We start from the raw sequence: 20,469 nt of genomic DNA, 5'->3' as shown, positions 1-20,469 counted from the left end.
CACCCCGTCCTCTGCGAAACGGAAATAACAATGCCTGCCCTTAATGGGCTGGTCTTGAGACGTAAGTGAGATCACAGACGTAAGTACCTGGCCCATTGTAAGAACTCCAAAAGCGGCAGTTCATTTTTAACAGTCATCTGCAAGGGCAGGCATTCATTAAGCCACCGTGTCTCGAGCTAATTAACTACAGTTATGACTGCAAACATCCCTACTGTTCCCACAACCCTTCAGCAAAGCCCACGTTCATTTCCGCTGTGTGCACATGTGGGAGGGAGAAGAAAACTGCTCCGTTTTGATTCAGAAACAACAAATAAAAATAAAGACATCAACTGGTCAGGGTGCTAAGCCCCTATGGCTTTATCCTACTGCCATCCTAGGTCACGGGCCGTCTTATATTCCCCATTATACAGATGAGGAAAATGAGGCCTCAAAAGGGTAGGTAAGATAAGTCATGGGGGTGGAAGGCACAGCAGAGGAAATATAGTAAACGGTACTGTAGCAGCCCTATGTGGTGACAGACGGCAGCTACCGTTGTGGGCAGCATCGTAGAACCTACAGAGTCCCTATCATTATGTCGTACGCCTGGAGCTGACGTCGCGGACGTGAGGAAGTTATTGTGCATCACCTACGCCTCAAAAAAAAAGTTTTCTTTCAGTTCTTAAAAAGACGGAGGCTGCTGAGGACATCACTCCCTTCGATAGGCATGTGCTACTTTCTAAAGCAGAGTCCGGTCCGTTCACCCCCCAGCCAGGGCCCTCCCTGACTCTGCATTTATTTGACCCATAAGGCATATAACTGTGTATTTTTCCATCTGACTCTAAAGGAGCCTGCATTCTTTTCATCTGCTTCTTATCCCTTAGGTCTGCACAATTCTTTTGAATACTACACTTTCATCTAACTGGGGAAAAAGAAAAAAGTTAGCTAAGTAGCATACCCATCGTTACTCAACTGGTTGGGAAGCATCCACCTTCCCCTTGGCTACGCAGTCATTCGTTCACTCATTCATTCACTAAGAAACATTTACTGAATTCCAGCTATAGTCGAACTCCACGCTAGGCGCTGGGGATACGGTAGTCGTTCACCCAGCAGGCACTGACTGAGCGCTATTTGTCATGCCGCCCTAGGCACTGGCCTTCAGCTGCCATGATGGCCAGGCTGGTGGTCCGAATCCAACAGGTGACTAAAGGAATATCAACATGCTGTGGCTCTATGATAGAAGTTTGGAGAGGAAACCCGGGCAGCCCAAGGTAGGTGAGGTCCTACTGGCTTTGGGGACTGACAGAGGGACAGGGATGAAAGGACGGAGACCCAAAAGGGCTTCATGGCAGAGGTGACTTGGAGGAGTCCAGTTTTAGGAGGACGCAAGCAAAAGAGGAGACAACCAACACCAAAAGGGAACCGACTGTCCCTCAAACCTACCCAGTCGGACTGGCCGCGCGGCCTCTCACAGACCTGGAGAAACCGGTTGCTTGGACTTTTCACTTCAGAGCTGGCTGGCATGCTCTGGACACCGACAAGCATCCGCCTTTCCCGAGCACAAAAAAGAATAAATTCCACAGAAAGGCATTTCAGAGCACCTACCAAGACGAACGTGCACTCTGGCCTGGTTTTTTGTTTGGGAAAATTGTGTGCTAAAAACAGCAGATAAAAAGGAATCTGTGGGCATAATTTATTTAGACTTTCTAAAGGCTGTTGAGAAGGTCTCTCTCACAGGAGGCTATTAAGGCCAGGCAGACAAGTCGGTAACGACAGGGTGAAAGGTAAAGTTGTGTCGTGATTAAAGGCTTCTTAACTGAGAGGAAACAAAGCACGGGAATAAAGAGCCAATTCTCCACATGGGAAGCTAAAAATAATGGGCCGCTCAAAGATTAGTCCTGAGGCCAGTGTTGTGCTATCTATTTTTAATGATTTGTCAAATGAAGTACAGTAAATAGAAAAATGCAGGTAGCTAATGACAGGAGACTGCGCGGTAGAGGAGACAGAGCGCGGGGCTGGTGGGGATTTAGGGAGCCTGGCCTGGCCTGAACGTGCGAGAACCTTCCTCAGTGCCTGCCTTTCTTTAGCTGCGACACGATGAGGCTGTACCCCAGACAGTCTAAGGGGTCTCAGACCTTCTGGGAAAGTGGGCCTCGACTCGAAGTGACGTTAGAACCAGAAGGCAGAAAAAGAATGAGTAAAATTCAACCATCCAGAATCAAGAACACCAGAAAAGGCAAAGGAAACATTTTTGCCCAGCTATTTTTGTGAGTCTTGATTGGTTCCAAACAAGCGATGACTTCTTCGGAGCAAGCTATTGGCATCCCCATGGCCAGCGTCACGAGAACCCCTACTCTTAGTCTGGCGTCATCAAAAGTGCCCATAAACCGTCGGCAGCCTTTTCTGAAAAGCACTGAAAAACACACAGTCAAGTATTATTAGGCTGTGGCCTAAATCAGCCTCATGTCTTTGTCTCTGCTATCATCCGAATGGCCTTTATTAAGTCAGACAACAAAGACTGAGTAAGCCAAGGGTGTGTCACCTGGGGAGCCCCTGAATCCTTTCTCCGGAGAATCTGCAATCTGGTGAACTCACAAACACAAAAGAGAGAGAACTCAGTATCACTGGCTGTCCCACTTTAATAACCCGGCCAATGGCACTTGCAGAACTTCCCAGACAAGATAGGATGTAAGCATCGCATTCAAGAAAAATACTATTTCTGTGGATGGAGAGAAATCGGGAGATCATTCCACATGCAAAAAAAAAAAAAAAAAAAAAAAAAAAAAAAAATCAATTGGGCGCAGAGAAGTGGGAAAAAAAAGGGGGTCAGAAATGAAGTCATTCATTTACGAAAAGGCCTGGTTTGTCCCGAGATGAGAGTTTCTTCATTGTGAAAAGAGAGTAGTGTCCAGAAAGGTAAAAAGTACAAATGAACTAATTAATAAATGAGGATTCATGAATCTGCCAGATGGATACTCTTAGTTACCTTGTGCCACAATGCAAGACCAAGGAAACACTCCATGAAATTAAAGAGAGAGAAAAAATAAATGGGTGGAGGAAGGGCTTTTAACATAACACAATTAGCTTTTGGGATTCAGTGCTGTAGATACTATTTTCCCAAGTAGCTTAGTGAGCTTTATTTTAATAGAATTATACGTTCATACAAGTAACGGTTCTATCCGCAGTTATGGCTAACGTTATTGATACTCATAACTCAAGCCAGACATTGGGGGTGGAGAAGAATATTTTTCCTCCCGTTAAATTGTTCCAGAATGAGTTGAATGCACGAAAGAAGATACGTTACTTTTCCCTAAAGTACTAGCCACAGAAACATCTCTGATTTCATAGTAATTTTGTTGTTGTTGTCACTTCCTCATGTCTGTTGTCCAAAAACCGGCCCATCAAAAAAACGAGACAATTACTCGGTAAGAGCCATTCTGGGCACGGGTGTGTCTATAACATTATATAAAGCAAGACGCCCAGAAAATACCAACATTAAGACAACAGAATGACTAACGCTGAGACACAATTCAGAGGAACACAAGTGAGGATTTCTTTTCCTTCATTTGGTAAACTTAAATTTCTAACCAGTGGGTTTCCTTAGAAAACTTTTACTACCACAATCTCTCTTAAACCTTCTTGAGGCACTTTGCTTCCTGCGGGTTTAAGCGATGTTTTCTAAAATTATCCTCTATCCTGTATCTTCTACATCATAAAAAGGAAGGCAGAAAGAAGACGATGCATCTTTTTTTTTTTTACTCTAGGATAAATAATATCGTTTCTTCACAGAAAATAAATATAGCACCATTAGTAATATGCCTCATAGATGCCATCCTGCTAGATTTCATTTACTTAGTCAAGTCCAAAGGAAAGTGAACAAACTTAGCATTCAATATTACTCACGATATATACACATTCCTTCCTCCCTTGCTTTTTGCCATACAGCAATGCATTTAAAATGAAAACTTGGTTTTCATTCTTTTTGACATTTTCCAAATACACTTAAGCGTGAGGAACTTGAAAATATTTTGCCAGGTAATGAACGTCCTTTGAAAGCCACGGGCGCTCGTACATTAAAACAGAGAGGTAACACTTTGATGCCCAAACCGGTAAACAGGTGTCTCCTTAGCAAAAAGCTCAGGGAAGCTCCTGAGAATCTGTGTAAAGGCTTTACATAAGAACAGCCTCTCAGTGTATCATGGAGATCATCCAGATTTACAGATTTCAGCCAAGAGAAACACACATAGACAACCCCAGAAGCTAGGTAATAAACTTCAGCACGCCCGTTTGTTATTTTGACAAAAACTGCACTTGTGCAAACAAGATCAGTAGCCAGAAAATGACCCCCAAAGCCGGCCTTAATATCCTCTGAAATTACACTATTTCAGTAGTTCCCAGAAATCAGCCTCCCAAGGCCATGAAGACACCCAGGCCCTCATTTTTTTCACCTAGTCCCAGCTGTATTAACCGAGAGTTGCCAAATGTAGGGCCTGACTCTTTTGTGCAAGCCTGAATTACCTAAGCAAGCTCAGAGAAGAGGAAATTCATTTCTCTGCTAAGTCATCATGTAAAGCTTCCAAAATAGAGGTGCCCTTCAAATTAAATTTGCTGGTGTTGATTCCCTCATCCTAAACGATACCATGTAAGAAGGATCAAGTGATCAACATGAAGCAGAAAGAAACAGAGGTCACCCAACACCTGGCTTTTAAAAACTAGGTAGATTCCAGGCCTCAGAATGCCTGGAAAAATAAAATGTGGATGACAAAAAACTATCAAGTCCAAAGGCCTTTGAACTTGTGTCCCATTAAAATGTATAATCCTATAATGATGAAGCTGGCAGTCCCTCAATAGATTGACTCATTTCCCTGCTAAATATAACTGAAGACAAGTTTTCCACTAGGAGCTACTGTATTATTTTCTCCCAAGTGGAAATGAGAAACTAATCTTAATATGTAAAGAAATCAAGGCAAAAAGGACGATGCGAGTACTTCTCTGACTTTAATTTCTTTGCAGCAATACCCTGTTGGAACCACCTTTCCAGAACCCAGAGAGGCACCAATAGGGACGTGTATGGATGGAGAGGACAATATTTGTCAGAAGCCGCACAATGCAAAAATCACCATCTATCTGCTACACAACCTGACTGAAATGATTTAGCCATAATGCATGATGGCGGACATTGGTGCGTATTGTTCAGCTTTGCAAAGGCCGCTGCCAAAGAGTCCAGTATTTCAACTGGCCGCTATTTCTCTCCAATTCAAATGAACAGAGACTTAAGAACAGACAACACCCAGCAGGAAGCCTATTAGAATTCTTTGTAAGGACTGCCCTTGTAAGGAGCAACTCTGGACTTGTCCGTAAGAGAGAAATAATCGGCCTCTGACCAAGGTGCTCAAATCAGAAACCTCACCGGCTGTTGGGGATTGTTTTCCTTCTAAAATAGATCATGGATTAGTGGAGAACACTGACCTAATAGAAGAATCAACCATTTTTAGAACATAGCTGCCCCAAGAAGACTTGAAAAGAGTTACTCCGACTATAATGCTGTAGAATTCATTACCCACCGACTTAAAATCAGCTCACATCCATCTGGTCTCATGCAGAATTTCCCGATTATAGCCTCTGCTCATTTTGTCCACACACCAAATCTGAAAATGGTGCTTTAAATTGGTGACTTTGGAGCGAGCTTCACTGGTGGCCAGGGTACAAAATTATTCCCTCCCCTCGGATGAAGTATATTTAAAATATATATATATATATATATATATATATATATATATATATATATATTTGGTGAGAGATGCATTTGGAAAACGAAGCTTGAGTTGTAGCTTTGCTACAATGGAGAAGCAGAAAATAATCAAACTGTAGCTGTCCTCTTGACAACCCTGATGGCTCATCTGGTAACACTTCAGACACTTTATTCCCAGCTGAGTTGTTCCTATATGTCATTTTTAACGTCACATTTTTTTGCAGGGAGAAGTGTATGCCTCGGATGCATGTGTCTCTGCCTGCGTGTGTACGTGCAAGAATAATATTAAAGGGGTATGTACCTGCTACAGACAGGAGTGTGCTAGAACTGGCTTATACTGGCTTCGCAAGAGCGGATTATTAAATTTGCAAGAATTTTGCAAGCCAATTGACATCACATTGGTGGCTGGAAATTAAGCGTGCCGGGAGTATTTACATCACATAAATCAGCACGCACTATGAGCCAGGGCTTACGATTTTCTTTTTTTTTTTTGGGGGGGGGGTGGGGGAGAGTTAAACATGTACCAATCTACCACTGGCTACTGCTATACCGGTTGTTTACAAACATCCATCCTGATTGGCCGCAGTGTCCACTTTGACGGGTCACGTGCAACATCTTGAACATCACCTTCAAACACATGTATCCAAATAATGTAGTTGCAAGGTGTACTTTATCTTTGGATAGTACATACTATTGTACCATCTATCACCCATCCATCATCACAAATATATATATATATATTTTTTTTTCTTTTTTTTGTCTGAGCATGTGGTTGGATCTCAGGTACTCTGCTGAATAAATTCTACAGCTCCAGTGCTGGTAGATCCCGGAACAGATCATTTGGGAAGGAAGAAACCATGCTGGGCCTCAGAGAAAAACAAAATGAGTCAGTTCTCACTGCTGCCTTTTGGCCAGCCCAAACCCTGAAGTCATCCTGCATGGGGGGAGATTTTTCAGCCAGAGGATGGTAGAATGGAGCCACTTATCTGCTCGAGCACATCTAAGGATAAACGATGGCAGGCTGCTGGCAACACTGAAGGCCACGCCCTCCCCACAAAATGGAAATTAGCAGGCCCCCAAATCAGAGCATTAAAACAAAGATCCGCCAACATGTGATTTCAGTAAACAGAGTAATTTGGGCTTTGGGAGAGCATGAAAATTCTGTCAGGATTATAATGTCTTCTACCACAGACCTTAATTTCTTCTGTCATGGAGAATATGATTAGGCTCAGTCCTATTTGATTGTAGGGAATGTCAGTTCCCATTAACAAAAGCAAAGAGGCACTAGGACACATGTTTCACATTTTTAACCCCTTTGGGCAAGGAGGCCTTTCTCAGCCCACATTTCTCATCCGAAATATCTAGAGCATTTAAACCCCACCTGGCAGATAGTCACAGTTTACCCACGGAACTCACCTCTCCTCCTCCTCTGGGAGGCTATTTTCGTTTCGTTGTGGGCACAAATAAAGTGAGGGCCGTGTGCATGTTTTGTTTTGTTGTGTTGTGCAGTTTGAGGGAGTTTCTTCCACGTACCACCCATCCCCAAATCTACGAGAAATCCTGCTCCTCGCATGAATGGAACTTGTTTGCAAACTGGTCCGATTCTTTGAGGACGGTGTGGGGACGGCGGCGGCGGGGGGGGGGGTGGGGGGGTGGGGGGGGTGTAGGGGAAGCAATGTCCTCTTTGGCTACATGTATCGCTTGGCCATTCAGCCCCCGTGAACTGGTTACTGCAGGTGGTTTGCAGGGGCGCCAGGAAATTACAGTTCCAGACCCAAACCTGTATCACTAAACACCACCATCTCGGACTGGCCGCTTCAATTCCGTTGAACCCTCTGCAGTTCAAACAGGGCACCTGGGTCGGTCTGCAAGCTTAGCAGACACGCCTGACCCTGGCTGCCCAGCAAACAGTTTACGTTGGGGAGCAATCTAGAGATTTCCTAAGATAAGGATGCTATTACAGGCTGACAAATGTGGAAAGGAGCGGAGTGGGCAGCTTTTGTCCAGACTGACCCAGGGTGAGAATGCTAGGATTATTGCTGATTGGGGATAAATGGCAACCGGTGATTTATTTGTTCAAGTGAAACCAGCCAAGTTCATCCCTCAACACCATCTCCCATCTCTTTAAGAATTTTTTTTTTCTTCTTCTTCTTCTTCAAGCAAAAAGACTTAGCAATTTTGGGAACTCTTCAAATACCACCATTCCAGTGAACCCCATTACCCTTGGGATAAAATCTGCAATCTTTAACTAGCCTTCAAGGCCCTGGGTGATGGGGTCCCACCTGCCTCATCAGCCCCAGCTCCTGCCACAATCTGCCAGTCTCACCCACAAGGGCCACCACTCAGAGTCTGAGTACCCGGAGCTCCTCTCTACCTGCAGCCTTTTCTTGTGCCGGGCCCTCCTCCTGGGGCACTTTGGCTGGTGAGTCCTCCTTATCTTTCTTGGTCCAGGTGGAATGTCATCTCAGAGACTTGGCTAGGTCCCCCGTTATGATCTCCTGGGGCCCTATGCATTCATTCTTCCCAGTCCTTAACACAATCACAAATAATTAACTGTTGGTGACTATTGCTTTAAAATTTTGCTCCCCCGCTGGCAGGGACTGTGTTCTATTCACCTAGCACTCAGTACAATGCCAAGTACTGAGTGCCTGAGATGGGAATGCCTGCCAAGGTCGGATGAATGAATGAAGTAGGTGCGCAAGCGATATTGACTGTCTAGGAGAGAACCTAGAAAAGCAAAACCAACAGAACAGAATCTTAATTTTAAATGTGTACAAACCAGGGGGGGCACCTGGGTGGCTCAGTCAGTTAAGCATCCGACTCTTGGTTTCCGCTCAGGTCATGATCTCACGGTTTCCTGGCTTTGAGCGCCACATCAGGCTGACGCGGAGCCTGCTTGGGATTCTCTCCCTGTCTATCTGCCCCACCGCAATCTAATTCCTCACCTCGGTCAGCTCCTCTCTGAATTCTCCACTGACGCCCCCTTCCTCCAAATGCCTCGGTGCATTTAAAGGTAGGCATATAGTCTTGCCTTTAATTATTCTGGTATTACTCCTCCTGCCACATACTCTCTTCTTGAAGGCTGAAACCAAATCTTTTATTTTGTTTTTGTCTACCTTTCAACAGAACCTCACCCAGCACAATGCTGTGCTTTCAGTATACGCCTTCTTCGGCCACACTGGCCAAGCCCATTCCCTTCCTGGAGCCTCCGCATTCACAGTTCCCTCTCTCTGGAATGTTCCTGCTTAGCTGTCAGCCTGAGCTGCTCCATCACACACAGCATTCCAGTCTCAGCTCATCTCTCCCCTCCTCCAAGTGGCCTCCCCTGTCCAAAAGAGCCACCCCTCCGCACTCCTAGACAGCCATTCACCAACTCTGTGCCCTCCGTTGTATCATGTAGTGACTTGTTTCTTCACTTCCTTATCCGGGAAGCCAGTTCAACAAGGATAGTGAACTTACCCATCTTGCTCATTGGTCATCCCAGTCCCTAGGCAGCTTCTGGCCTACAGTAGCTTTTTGAAAACTACCTACTGAATAAATGAATGAACCCTTTGTTTATTGAATCTTCATTTCCTAAAGCTCCACCATGGAGCAGGCTTCTTAATGTATATACAAAGCATTTTCCCCTAACGTGTCAGTTGCATCTCGACAATATACAACCTTCCACTTCTCGTGGAAAAGCACCTACACGGAGTTTTCAGGTAAATTCCATATTTAGCCACGTGTCAATGCTGTTGGACAGTAGCTCACATGTTGGTTTGTTGTCCAAACCACTGCTTACCAGCCTCCTTTATGACTGCGTTTCTCTGGAGGTCGATGCCTTTAAAGCTGATTCTCTGAGCTGTTTCTAGGATGATTCCAAGGAGAGAGGGAGGCTGAGCAGACCTACTTCGCGGCACTTCATGCATTAATAAAGGCCACATAGCTATACGTGATGAGATGACAGTATTAAATCCAGTGGAGGTCAGTTTCGCTCACTACTGTAAACACAGAGGTTCAACTCAGTGTCTAGAACCCTCCACAAACATTTGTGGAATGAATGAATGAAACATCTTTACCTACCTTCTGTCTTATCACTTAGCCCCTTATTATTTCGATATGGACAAGAACCCAGAGCACATCTCTCATTTTGTGAATGTGAAACTTACCAAAAATAGCGGCTAAAGAGTTGTAAAATCATTCATGCTAATCGGCACAAGGCAAAACTGAAATGTAAAAGAACATCTATGCTCCCCAAAATACATAATGTGCAAGCACTGAAGTCTATAAAGGGAAGTCCGTAGGCTGAGGAGGCTAGTAGATGTGACATCAATTGATTTTCTCAAGTGCAAACTTCAGAAATTTTCTCAGTTTCACTGAACCTCAATTTCCTCATCTGTACACTGAAGACAATCTCTTGCCTATCTACCAACCAGAAATATTCATAATGAGTCTAAAATAAATTAATAGATGAGCAAACACTATGAAGCCTTAAAAGTGTGGCAGGAATATGAGCTAATTGGCATTTGCTATCTTCCCATCCTTTTGACATTTCCAAAGACCTAAAATACGTTTGAAATTTTAAAAATCAATTAGATCTATTTTTTACAATCTTTAAGTCTCAAATGGCTGTTACATGTTTGTTCCAAATGTTCCACCTGCAAAATTTTTCCTAGTCATTTTATAATTCTTCACTAATATTTTGCTTCTGTTCTCCCCATTTTTTAGCCAAGGATCCCATGGTGTGGAGAGCTTCTCAATCCTACCAAAAGCAGAGGATGAGTCAGAAGAGAAAAACCAGGATCAAAACTCTTGAGCCTGTAATCTGTGGATCATATTACAGAGCCACCAGGCCCACAAAATAGTCACCAGGAGAGAAGTTAGCGCAAAAGAAGCTGGCCTAATGGTCGTCAAATTTGTGGGGGAAGGAGGCATCAGAATCACCTGGAAGGCATAAAAAACACAGACTGCCGCACTTCACCCGCAGAGTTTCTGATTCAGGAGATCTGCGATGCGGCCTAGGATTCTGCGTTGCTAACAGGTGCCCAGGTAACACTCATGTTGCTGGTCTAAGGACCACACACTGAGAGCCAAGAGCTCCACCTTCTCACGTATGAATTCTTCGGACTCTCCAGCCCCCACACCAAGAACTCTGTGAAAGTAAATATCATTATACCCATTTTATATATTGGGAAACTGAGACCCAAAGTATAAGCTTGCTCTAATTCTAGCTTGCTGATGAACCAAATCACTGTAGCCTTCAAAAGGTCAATTAACCCCTCTGTGGCCATTGTTTTCAATTAGCGAAAAAATATCGTCAGACATCTAGTGAGGATTCAAAGAACGCAATGTCTGAGAGATGCCTAGCAAAGACGAAAGCAGCCCCTGAAAGCTTATCTACCACAGGACTCAACATGCTGGAGAAAAACTAAGGTAGAATTCCAGGATTCACACTCAGCACACGCTCTTATTTTTGTCATTTTTCTATCTGCGTGGAAAATTTCTAACCGCTATCTTAGCAAAGTACTCTCCCATCCAAGCATGACTAACCAGAAGTTTTGGTTGTTATTGCTTGTTTGGGTTTTTTGCTTGTTTGTTTGTTTGTTTTGTTTTTTAATTACTGAGTTTGTTTTTCCAAGAAATTCTCTTATGTGCTGTGATGGGTGTGGGGAGGGCAGTTACAGATAGGCGGTTAGTTATTAACAAATTGAACACTCCCTTTTCTAAAACACTTATTTAACTGAATAGACAGTGTTCCCTGTGTTGTTATACATAGTTATGTGGGATAATAGCGTAAGAGTATCCTCCTTTGGTGCAAGCTTTTCTGATTTGGCTTCCAGAAGATTCAAGGCATTTTGATTTCTATATTTAGAAACCCAGGGCTTTTTGGTATGCTACAAATCATGCCGAGGCAAGACTAATTGTAAGCACTTGTACTTAAAAATTAGTTTCAAGAATAAGAACCTTCAGAGGTTTCCATATTGTATTCCGCTAGAGTATCATTAAGGGAAGCAATTACTTATCAGGATATACTCAAAACAACTTTATTGCATTCGGAGGAAATAATGGGAGTTGTCTGTCTAAATTACTAGGCAGGGGCCCTGGAAATCACTCAGCATAATTCTTGGCATAAGGTAGGCAGTCAATAAATGGGCCGGGGAGTCAGGTAAATGACCACCTAGTAAGTGTTAGGTGTTTGCACATATTATGCCATTTAGTCTTCATTCATAATAACCCCTGAATGAAGTATGACTATCTTCATTTATGGATGAGGAAACTGAGACTCATAAAAGTTCCGTGATGTTTACCAGATCATTAAGTAAGTAGGTGAGTCAAGATGCCAGCCCACAGGTGCTTGATGCCAAAAGCAATTTTCTTTCACTACGCTCTGCTGTTTCCTTCCTTGCTTCGTTCCTTCTTTCCTGTTTGCCTTCCCTCCTCTATCACGTTCCTTTCACAGATATCAGAAGTCATTTAAATGCCAGCCGAGGACAGACATCAACAAGGTATTCCCATTTTATGGATCAGTTCATGGTAGGAAAGAGTGATCCTTCAGAGCCACCTCTGAAAGGTCTCAGAATAAAATATGGAGTGCATTTCTGAATCCTATCCCTCAGTCCTCAGCTGTAAGCACCAGGGTACATTTCAAAGGATCTTTTATGTAGGAAAACAAAGTGTTTGTGTGTAGACAACAGTCACAGGACAGTCCATCACCCAGGGCTGAGATTCCCAGCACAGTATGAACCAGCTGCTCAAGACGACAGAGATACATGGGAGGCAAAAATGGTCTTGCTTCCCATTTGAATTACAAATGCTTCCTGGAGACAAGTCAGGTGGATATGCCCATTTGTTTATCGCCTAATGATACCGCTGCTACGGAAAAACAAGTGAATAAGTAAAAGTGAAGCATCTTGATTTATTATTTCTTCAGAATATACCGGAGGCCCAGAGCAATAAAGGGAACTAATTGAGGGCTTTCGTTACATCCCCCAAAACACCAGTTGTCTTTCCCTTCCACTGCTTATTTTTCCCCCATTCCTACGTCTCCACACTTCTTTCCTCCTAATTTTTTCTGTTTTACGCATCCTTCCTTTTTGGCCCTCTCTTCAAGGACTCTTTTGTCCTTCATCTCCTGAGCGACTCCTCCCTGATTATCTTCTGTCTGCTTCCAAGAGGAGATACCACAGTGGTAGAACTTGTACCTCCTTGTGGGCAAGAGCTTGGTGTCACTGAGTCACTCTGGAGGCGCTGATCTATCAGTGTCCCCTGCTCCTGGGAGGAGACAGAGATGATGCCAGTACCCGTGGACCTCGGTAGGAGGGGGTCGGGGGAGGAGGCGGTGGTAATGTCCTCCAGAAATCCATACTAAAACTTGTGGCCCAGTGTCTCTTTTTAAATGGATTATGGAAAAGGGATTTTTTTCTGGGTTTTTTTTTTTCCTGATCACAAGACTAGTAACTATTTATGGAAGATATAGGAAAATATAAAAGAAGAAAGTAATCACCCATTATTTTGCAGCACGGAAGTGATTGCTGTTAAATCCACATGTGTTGTATGCCTATATTTTAACGTATATCATAAATTTGTATATATCACTAATTTTACATACGTACACACATTGTCCATATTATCACAGTTCTCGTCAACATCATGTTTAACGGCCGAATCTTATTCCAATGTGTGATTATACCCAAATACACTGAATCATACTCCTTTGGTAAATAGTTGGCTTTTCTTTTTCAATTTTTTGCCGTTATAAATAATGCTACCATGAACAACTTTGTGCAAAAAGTTCATTCTGTAATTTTCAACTAATTGCCTTAGAAAATTATTCCAAAAATAAAACTGTTGGATCAAGGTTATAAGCACTTTAAGGTTCTTCACGTTGCTAAATTGCATTCCGAAAAGTGTGTGCTCTCTCCAAATCCCTTACCAAGCAAAGAACTTTTTTTTAAGTTTCATTAAAAAGTTTTACAAAGCAAATAATCCCCTCCTGATTTGTCATTTGTGAAAAGGCCAGAAAAATTGAGGTCCTTCTTTACTCTGATCCTCACCACCCTGTCTCCCCACGCTGCCCACAGAGGGTCAAGAGCTTATGCCCTCTTGGCTTTATGCCCCTTTTTTGCAAGACAAGTCCACTAACGCCATTCTCTTATTCATTCATCCAACCCACGGTTGAACAGTTGCTGAGAAATTATTTGCCAGGCCCTATGTCGGGCGCTGAGGATATAACGTTGAGCAGGACATTGTCTCTAACCAATAGGAACAATGGTTTTGTGGGGCAGGCAAGTAAGTACATGACAGAACCAGAAGACAAGAGCTCTACGGAGGGAGTGCTGGTGTTCCTCATGTTCCAGGTGCTCCTAGAAGAGAATCTGTAGAGGATGGGTAAAGAGGGGGAGCCAGAAAGACCGCCCAGGGGGGATGATACTTGACCCTTCCCCCGAGGATCAAATAATAAATAATCATAGTCACTCTTTCTGGAGCACCTGGCTGGCTCACTCAGGTAAGAGTCCAACTCTTCATTTCGACTTGGGTCGTGATCTCCCAGTTCATGAGTTCAAGCCCTGCGCCGGGCTCCACACTGTCAGCGCTTGGGATTCTCTCCGTCCCTCTCTCTGTCCTTCCCCCACTCGTGTTCTCTCTTTCTCTCAAAATAAAGAGATAAACTTAAAAAAATTAAAAAACAGAAATTAAATAAATAAATACTTAGTCCTTCTGAGTACTTGCTCTGCACTTACAAGCACCGCGTTATTTATCCTCAGAACACCTCCGTTCGGGAGATACTACTACTCTTTCGTGAGTGAGAAACCTGAGGTTTAGAGAAAGAAATGACTTGTCCAGGATCACAGAGCTAATAAAGGGTAAAGCCAAATGTAAGCCAGATCTACCTTCAAAGCTCTACATCAAGCTTCTCCCAGGCCCACTACGAGGATCCATCAGCCCAAATAAGGTTCCCCAAGACTTGAACTCTGACTCCCCAGTTCTAGCTGTGAGGACAGAGAGGTGCCTTCCCCTCGAACCCACCTCCTCCCAGGCAACCTCCCTTGCTTTGACTTGCAAACGGTGGCTTCACCCCTGAGCTCCCTTGTCACCCAGCCCGTGCTTTCCCTTTCTCTTGAGCTTGGTGCACCTGACATTCCCAGAGCCTTGGCATTCAGGTATAAATTGGTCCAAATTGCCAGAAAACTGATGGAATTAGACAAGGGCCAGTGAGGACTCTCAGTGTCCCAGCCTCTCTGTCTCCAAAGCCAGGAGATCAGAAAGGACAGTAAGTAAGCCCCTTTGCAAGGCTCGTGGCATAAAATCCCACCCACGAGCCACTGAACCATCAGCATTTAGCACTGCCATCTGAATGGCAAACCAAGGGTTTGTGTCCAATTGAAAAAGCAGACACTCGTGGCCTCTTTCGATGGAGAAGAAAGGACAAGAAGTTTTTTAATGATGTTTTTTAATCATTTCCTCAGAGCACATGACGAGAATATATTTGCTGGAAAATGAAAAAGAACACAACAGCAATTTAGTGCGGAAAACCACTCTAACACCTAAGGGTCTGGTCTCGCATTTTTCATTAATTCCAGGCTGACAACGTTCAACATTAGGTGCTTCATCCAACTCCCGCTTCCTAGAAGCACACAAGCAAATCAAAATGTCGTTGGCTTTGCCAAGAAGTCTTTCAAATATGGGACACCAACTCCGGTTTTAAGTCATATTTTGCTGCCCCAATTCCACTCTCAGCTATACGTTTTCCATTAGAAACGTCCATCCATCAACCCTGTTAGTTTTCTCATGAAACTACAGGTACCGAGAACTCATCTTCCTAAGTGGTCTCAACAAAGACGGTTTCAAACACAGCCTGTCAACAAAAGGACAAAGCTATTAGCCGAAAAAAAAGTCAACAGCTTAACTCCAGAGACACCACTTGGATCGTTTCCGCCCCTCCACAAGAATCTTCAATGCCTTTCGGTGTTCACAGAATTCAGCCCAATACTTTTAATTTTTTTCTTACTGTAGTAAAATACACACATATACGACATAAAATTTACCACTTAGCCACTCTGACGTGTGCGGTTCAGTGGCATTTGGTACATTCATATTGGTATGTAGTCATCACTGCTGTCCTGTACTCACTGAAAAGTAACTCCTCATTCCGGCTCCCTCCAGCTCCTGGGAACTTCCATTCTACTTCCTGTGTCTATGAATTTGATTATTCTAGGTCCCTCCCGTAAGTGGAGCCATACTGTCTTTGTCCTTCTGTGCCTGGCTTCTTTCACTTAGCTTAATATCTTCAAGTTTCACCCCTGTCACGCAGGTATCAGAATTTCATTCCTTTTCAGGGCTAAATAATATTCCATCGTATTCAGGCCAGTACTTCTTTGCGTGACATTTTAACCCTCCAAATCCTTGCCTGATTTCTATTTTTCTTTCCCTGACTTATTTTTTATTACATAGTTCTGCCGGTCCCAGGGCAGAGATGATTCAGGAGTTCCTTGTCTATTCCCCAGGAATTTTCAAACCTTCCCACTTTTGCTCATGCCGGTTCCTGATCCCACCCAGCACACCCTCCACCCTGCTTTCTCTCACCTAAATCCTACTTGTTCTGTTAGCTCCTCTCAATGCCTACTCCACCACAGATCCATGGGAGCACAGATCAAAAGAGATCCCTTGGGGCACCCAGGTGGCTCAGTAGGTGAAGCGTCCAACCCTTGATTTTGGCTCAGGTCACGATCTCAGAGTTCATGAGATGGAGCCCTCCCCCCACTGGGCTCTGTGCTGACAGTGCAGAGCCTGCTTGGGATTCTCTCTCTCCCTCTCTCTCTGCCCCTCTCCTACTCACGCTCTCTTTCTGTCTCTTTCTCTCAAAATAAATAAGTAAACATTTAAAAAAGAGAGAGATCCCTTAAGCACCCTCTAGGTTCAGGACACCATTCAATTATAGTCAGACCACCTGTAAAGTGTGTGCTTTCATACCAACAAATGGAAACTCAAGTCCTGTCTTCCCTAAAGCAACACAGTTCAGCATACATTTGTCAATTCTTTGACAATTCCTGTTTTCATTAAAATTTAAAAATAGAAACATTTTTTTTAACTCTGCCCAGGGAAAAAAATAATATGGCTAATATGTCCTGAGTACACATATACAAAAAAGTATATTGCGTGTGTGATCTCAGTTTAAAATGAATAGCCTTTTGGGGCAGTGGACTATTTCTAATGTAGCCATCTGAACTAAAGATAAACATCACTTTAGTCCAAAGAGTAGGGCACATATTCTCTTGATTTTCCGTCTCAGTTATAAATAAAAAGTATATTAAGTGGCATAAACACACTGGCAAAAAAAAAAAAAAGAAAGAAAGAAAGTAGACACAACTACACCTCTATTAATTAAACTGCTCACTAAAAATTCTGACTGGATATTTCTCTTTAAGATTTGCAATGGCTTGGATTTTATGTATCTTTTTTGTAGTTAAATTAGTAATAACAGCATTAAAATCTTAAGAACTGTATAGTACTATATTTAATTATCTTCTCCCATAATTACACTGATTAAACACAGCATAAGAGACCATAAAGATAGATAAAACATTATGGCTACAAAACTTTTCTTTAATGTTCATAAAATGACTATTAAGCCCTAGGTGACTAAATTAATATCACCCATACAATTTTATGGGATTTCCGTCCACATCCAACAGCACCATTTGCCATGATGGCAGATTTCTCTCTCTCTCTCTTTTTTTTTTTTTTTCACAGCGGCACTGAAACTTGAACTACTACTTTTCAAAAAAAAAAATGGGAACACAGGGGGCTGGCTGAGTCCACTTTGCTAGAAGAAGTTTCTGTTTGCCCAATGTTTCAAGCTAATACCAGCTGCAGACACTTAAACCCAATGACCACCCTCACTACCTCCTCTTGAGGTAAGCACATTATCCATTTCTTCATTTTCTTCCGAACGTTACCTCCAGAGATTTGAGTTTATACCGACAGAACAGATGATCAAGGCAGCAGATTTACATTTTCCATCTGAAGGATGACCCTCCGAAACACCCAAGGACTTTCATACTGAGTGACCCATGCTATTCTAAAGATCAAAGAACATGACAGAATCCCAGGAAAAATTCATTCTAAAAGCTAATCGTGTGGGGAGGAAAAGAAAACTACTTGAGAGCTTTTTAAATATAAAGAAGAGCTCCCCAGGATTATAATTTAGCAATTAAAAAAATTATATATACATCTACCCATAGAGTCAGCTAGCAGAACCAAAATAAACCTACCAATCTAAATGCATTATCATCACTAAAAACCTGCACAAATTTTCCATCAGTGCTTGTAAAATGAAAATATCTTTTAATACTAAGTCCATTCTTTTATTAGATCAGCAAATATATTTTAAGTAGCTGTTGCGTGTTCTACACCTGGAACTCATAGGACACTATATGTTAACTATACTGGAATCGTAATGAAAAACAAAACAAAACAAAACAGCAACCTATAGCGAACTAGCTAAGTCCTCGATGTGGTAGAGAAAACAATAAAACCAACACAGTCTGTGACTTCATGAAGCTTACAGTCTAGTGGAGGCGGCAATAAACAAAACAACGATACAAATCAACGGTGATCATTGTCTTGAAAGAAAAGTTAAGGATACGTTGAGGAAAGCTAACCGCAGAATTTAATTTAGATTGGATTCAGGACAGGGGCGCCTGGGTGGCTCAGTCGGTTAAGCGTCCGACTTCGGCTCAGGTCACGATCTCGCGGTCCGTGAGTTCGAGCCCCGCGTCGGGCTCTGTGCTGATGCCTCGGAGCCTGGAGCCTGCTTGGGATTCTGTGTCTCCCTCTCTCTCTGCCCCTCCCCCGTTCATGCTCTGTCTCTCTCTGTCTCAAAATAAATAAACGTTAAAAAAAAAAAAAAAATCTTAGATTGGAGTTAGGACAGAAGATCAGCAAAGGCTGTCCGAGAAGACAAAATTGAAGATATGAGGGATGCGTGGAAGTTAATCTGCAGAAGCGTCAAAGAAAGCACATTCTGAGCAAAGGGGACACACAATTAAAGGCCCTGAGGTGAGAAGGGGCTGAGCACAGTTGAGACACTGGCAGTATGTACATTCCAAGCAAGCAGGGTTCCGATCTGCTTCATTTACCACCTGTTCATAGTGTCTTGCTCACAGAAATGTCTTGCTCACAGAGGGCGTTCACTAAACATGCGTTAAATGATTGTTGAGTGAGTAGATGTGGCCGGTGTAGCTGGAGTTTAGTGAAGAAGAAGAAGAAAAGCAGCCTAAAATGAATCTGTTCACACAGGCAGAAGTCATATCATGGAGGGCCCTGCCACCATGTTGAAGATGGTTCTGGTATCTCACCACAACACCCAACACACCCACCACCAACTTGTTTCCTCTTTCACTGACTAAACCCACAGGCTTCCTGTGCTTTGTATCTTTGTTGTAAGATTCTCAAAGGCAGAGGCCATTTCTTTCTCATTTTTATGGCCCTGTGCCTTTCACATGCAAGGAATAAAAAGGCACTTGAGTACTTATTGACTGAACTTCCATTTATCGAGTCCTTAGTATGGGCCAGGTAGTGTTCTAAGCACTTGGTATGCATTGATTCACTCAAGTTTCAAAAAAAAAAAAAAAAAGTCTGCAATAAATGTAGGTGTGTATGTGTGTGTGCATGGGAGCGTGCGCATGTGCGTGAGAGAAAGAAAGCACAATTTTCATGATTTTTATTTCCAATTACACACGAGAAAATGAAGGCTTATGGAGATCAGAGAACCTGCCCAAGATCCTGTTGCTAACAATTACCAAATCTTTTGCCCCTGGTATCTATTCTGTTATTGCAGTACGCTGCCTCTTTCAACTAAAATATAAAGGTAAGAACCCCACTGATTCCTCTTTTAGACAAAAATACATATAATGGCTGCCATATGATATATAAGTAAGTCGTTCCTCTATTATACTACCAAGACTTAAATTCATGTTGGAAAATGTGTTTTCTTCGTTAGGGTATAGTAAAATTAAAGAGTGTTGTGCTTTAAAGAAGATGGATAAAGTAATCAAAAGCAAAACGACTTTCTTTTAATTAAACTACATTTGGGGAAAATACAAAAACTTTACCGAGTCTGACTCTGAGCCTTTGATGTCTTCAGATTCCATCATGGGCATCCAAAGCCAGTGTGGTCCACTGGAATGCTTTGCTTTGGTGCTAGGGTAAGCCTCTGACATCCTGAAGATAATTTTGTGGTACATCTGTGACGTTTTCCTAAAACCAACAAACCCTCCATATTGGTGACAGAAACTGGTCTAGAGAGTAGAAATCCGACCCACTGTGACATTCTCATTTTCTGATGAGCTCAATGAGCTTCAAACTTAGCTCTGAAGGTCAGTTGTCTTGTGGGATTTATTTGGAGGGAGGGGACTGGAGACCCAGAATAGAACGTTTCAAAATAGCAAAAACCACCACTAAAGCATTCTGCTTCTACACTCTCTTGGTTCAAGCCAAACCCTTACAGATGCATTACCCTGTATGCATACTTCCCAAGCTAGTCTCAATGATATGGCAGTAAATACAAAAAAAAAAAAAAAAAGTGATCCAAATCTGAAATCCATTTACTTTATGGACTCAAGGTAATACCGTATAGGCCTGTCCTAATAGTTAGGGCTGAGTGTAGAGATTTGGTATGTGTGTTACTTTTAGGAAGATTCTTTAGTTAATATATTTTGAGCAAGCAAAGCTGCCCTGTATTTGAAAAACAAAGCAAGAAA

The sequence above is a fragment of the Panthera pardus genome, unplaced genomic scaffold, assembly GCF_024362965.1.
Source record: "Panthera pardus isolate Hobbes unplaced genomic scaffold, ASM2436296v1 HiC_scaffold_13, whole genome shotgun sequence".
NCBI classification, from domain to species: domain Eukaryota; kingdom Metazoa; phylum Chordata; class Mammalia; order Carnivora; family Felidae; genus Panthera; species Panthera pardus.
The sequence above is the reverse complement of the archived record's forward strand: the minus strand, read 5'-3'. Positions refer to the sequence as shown.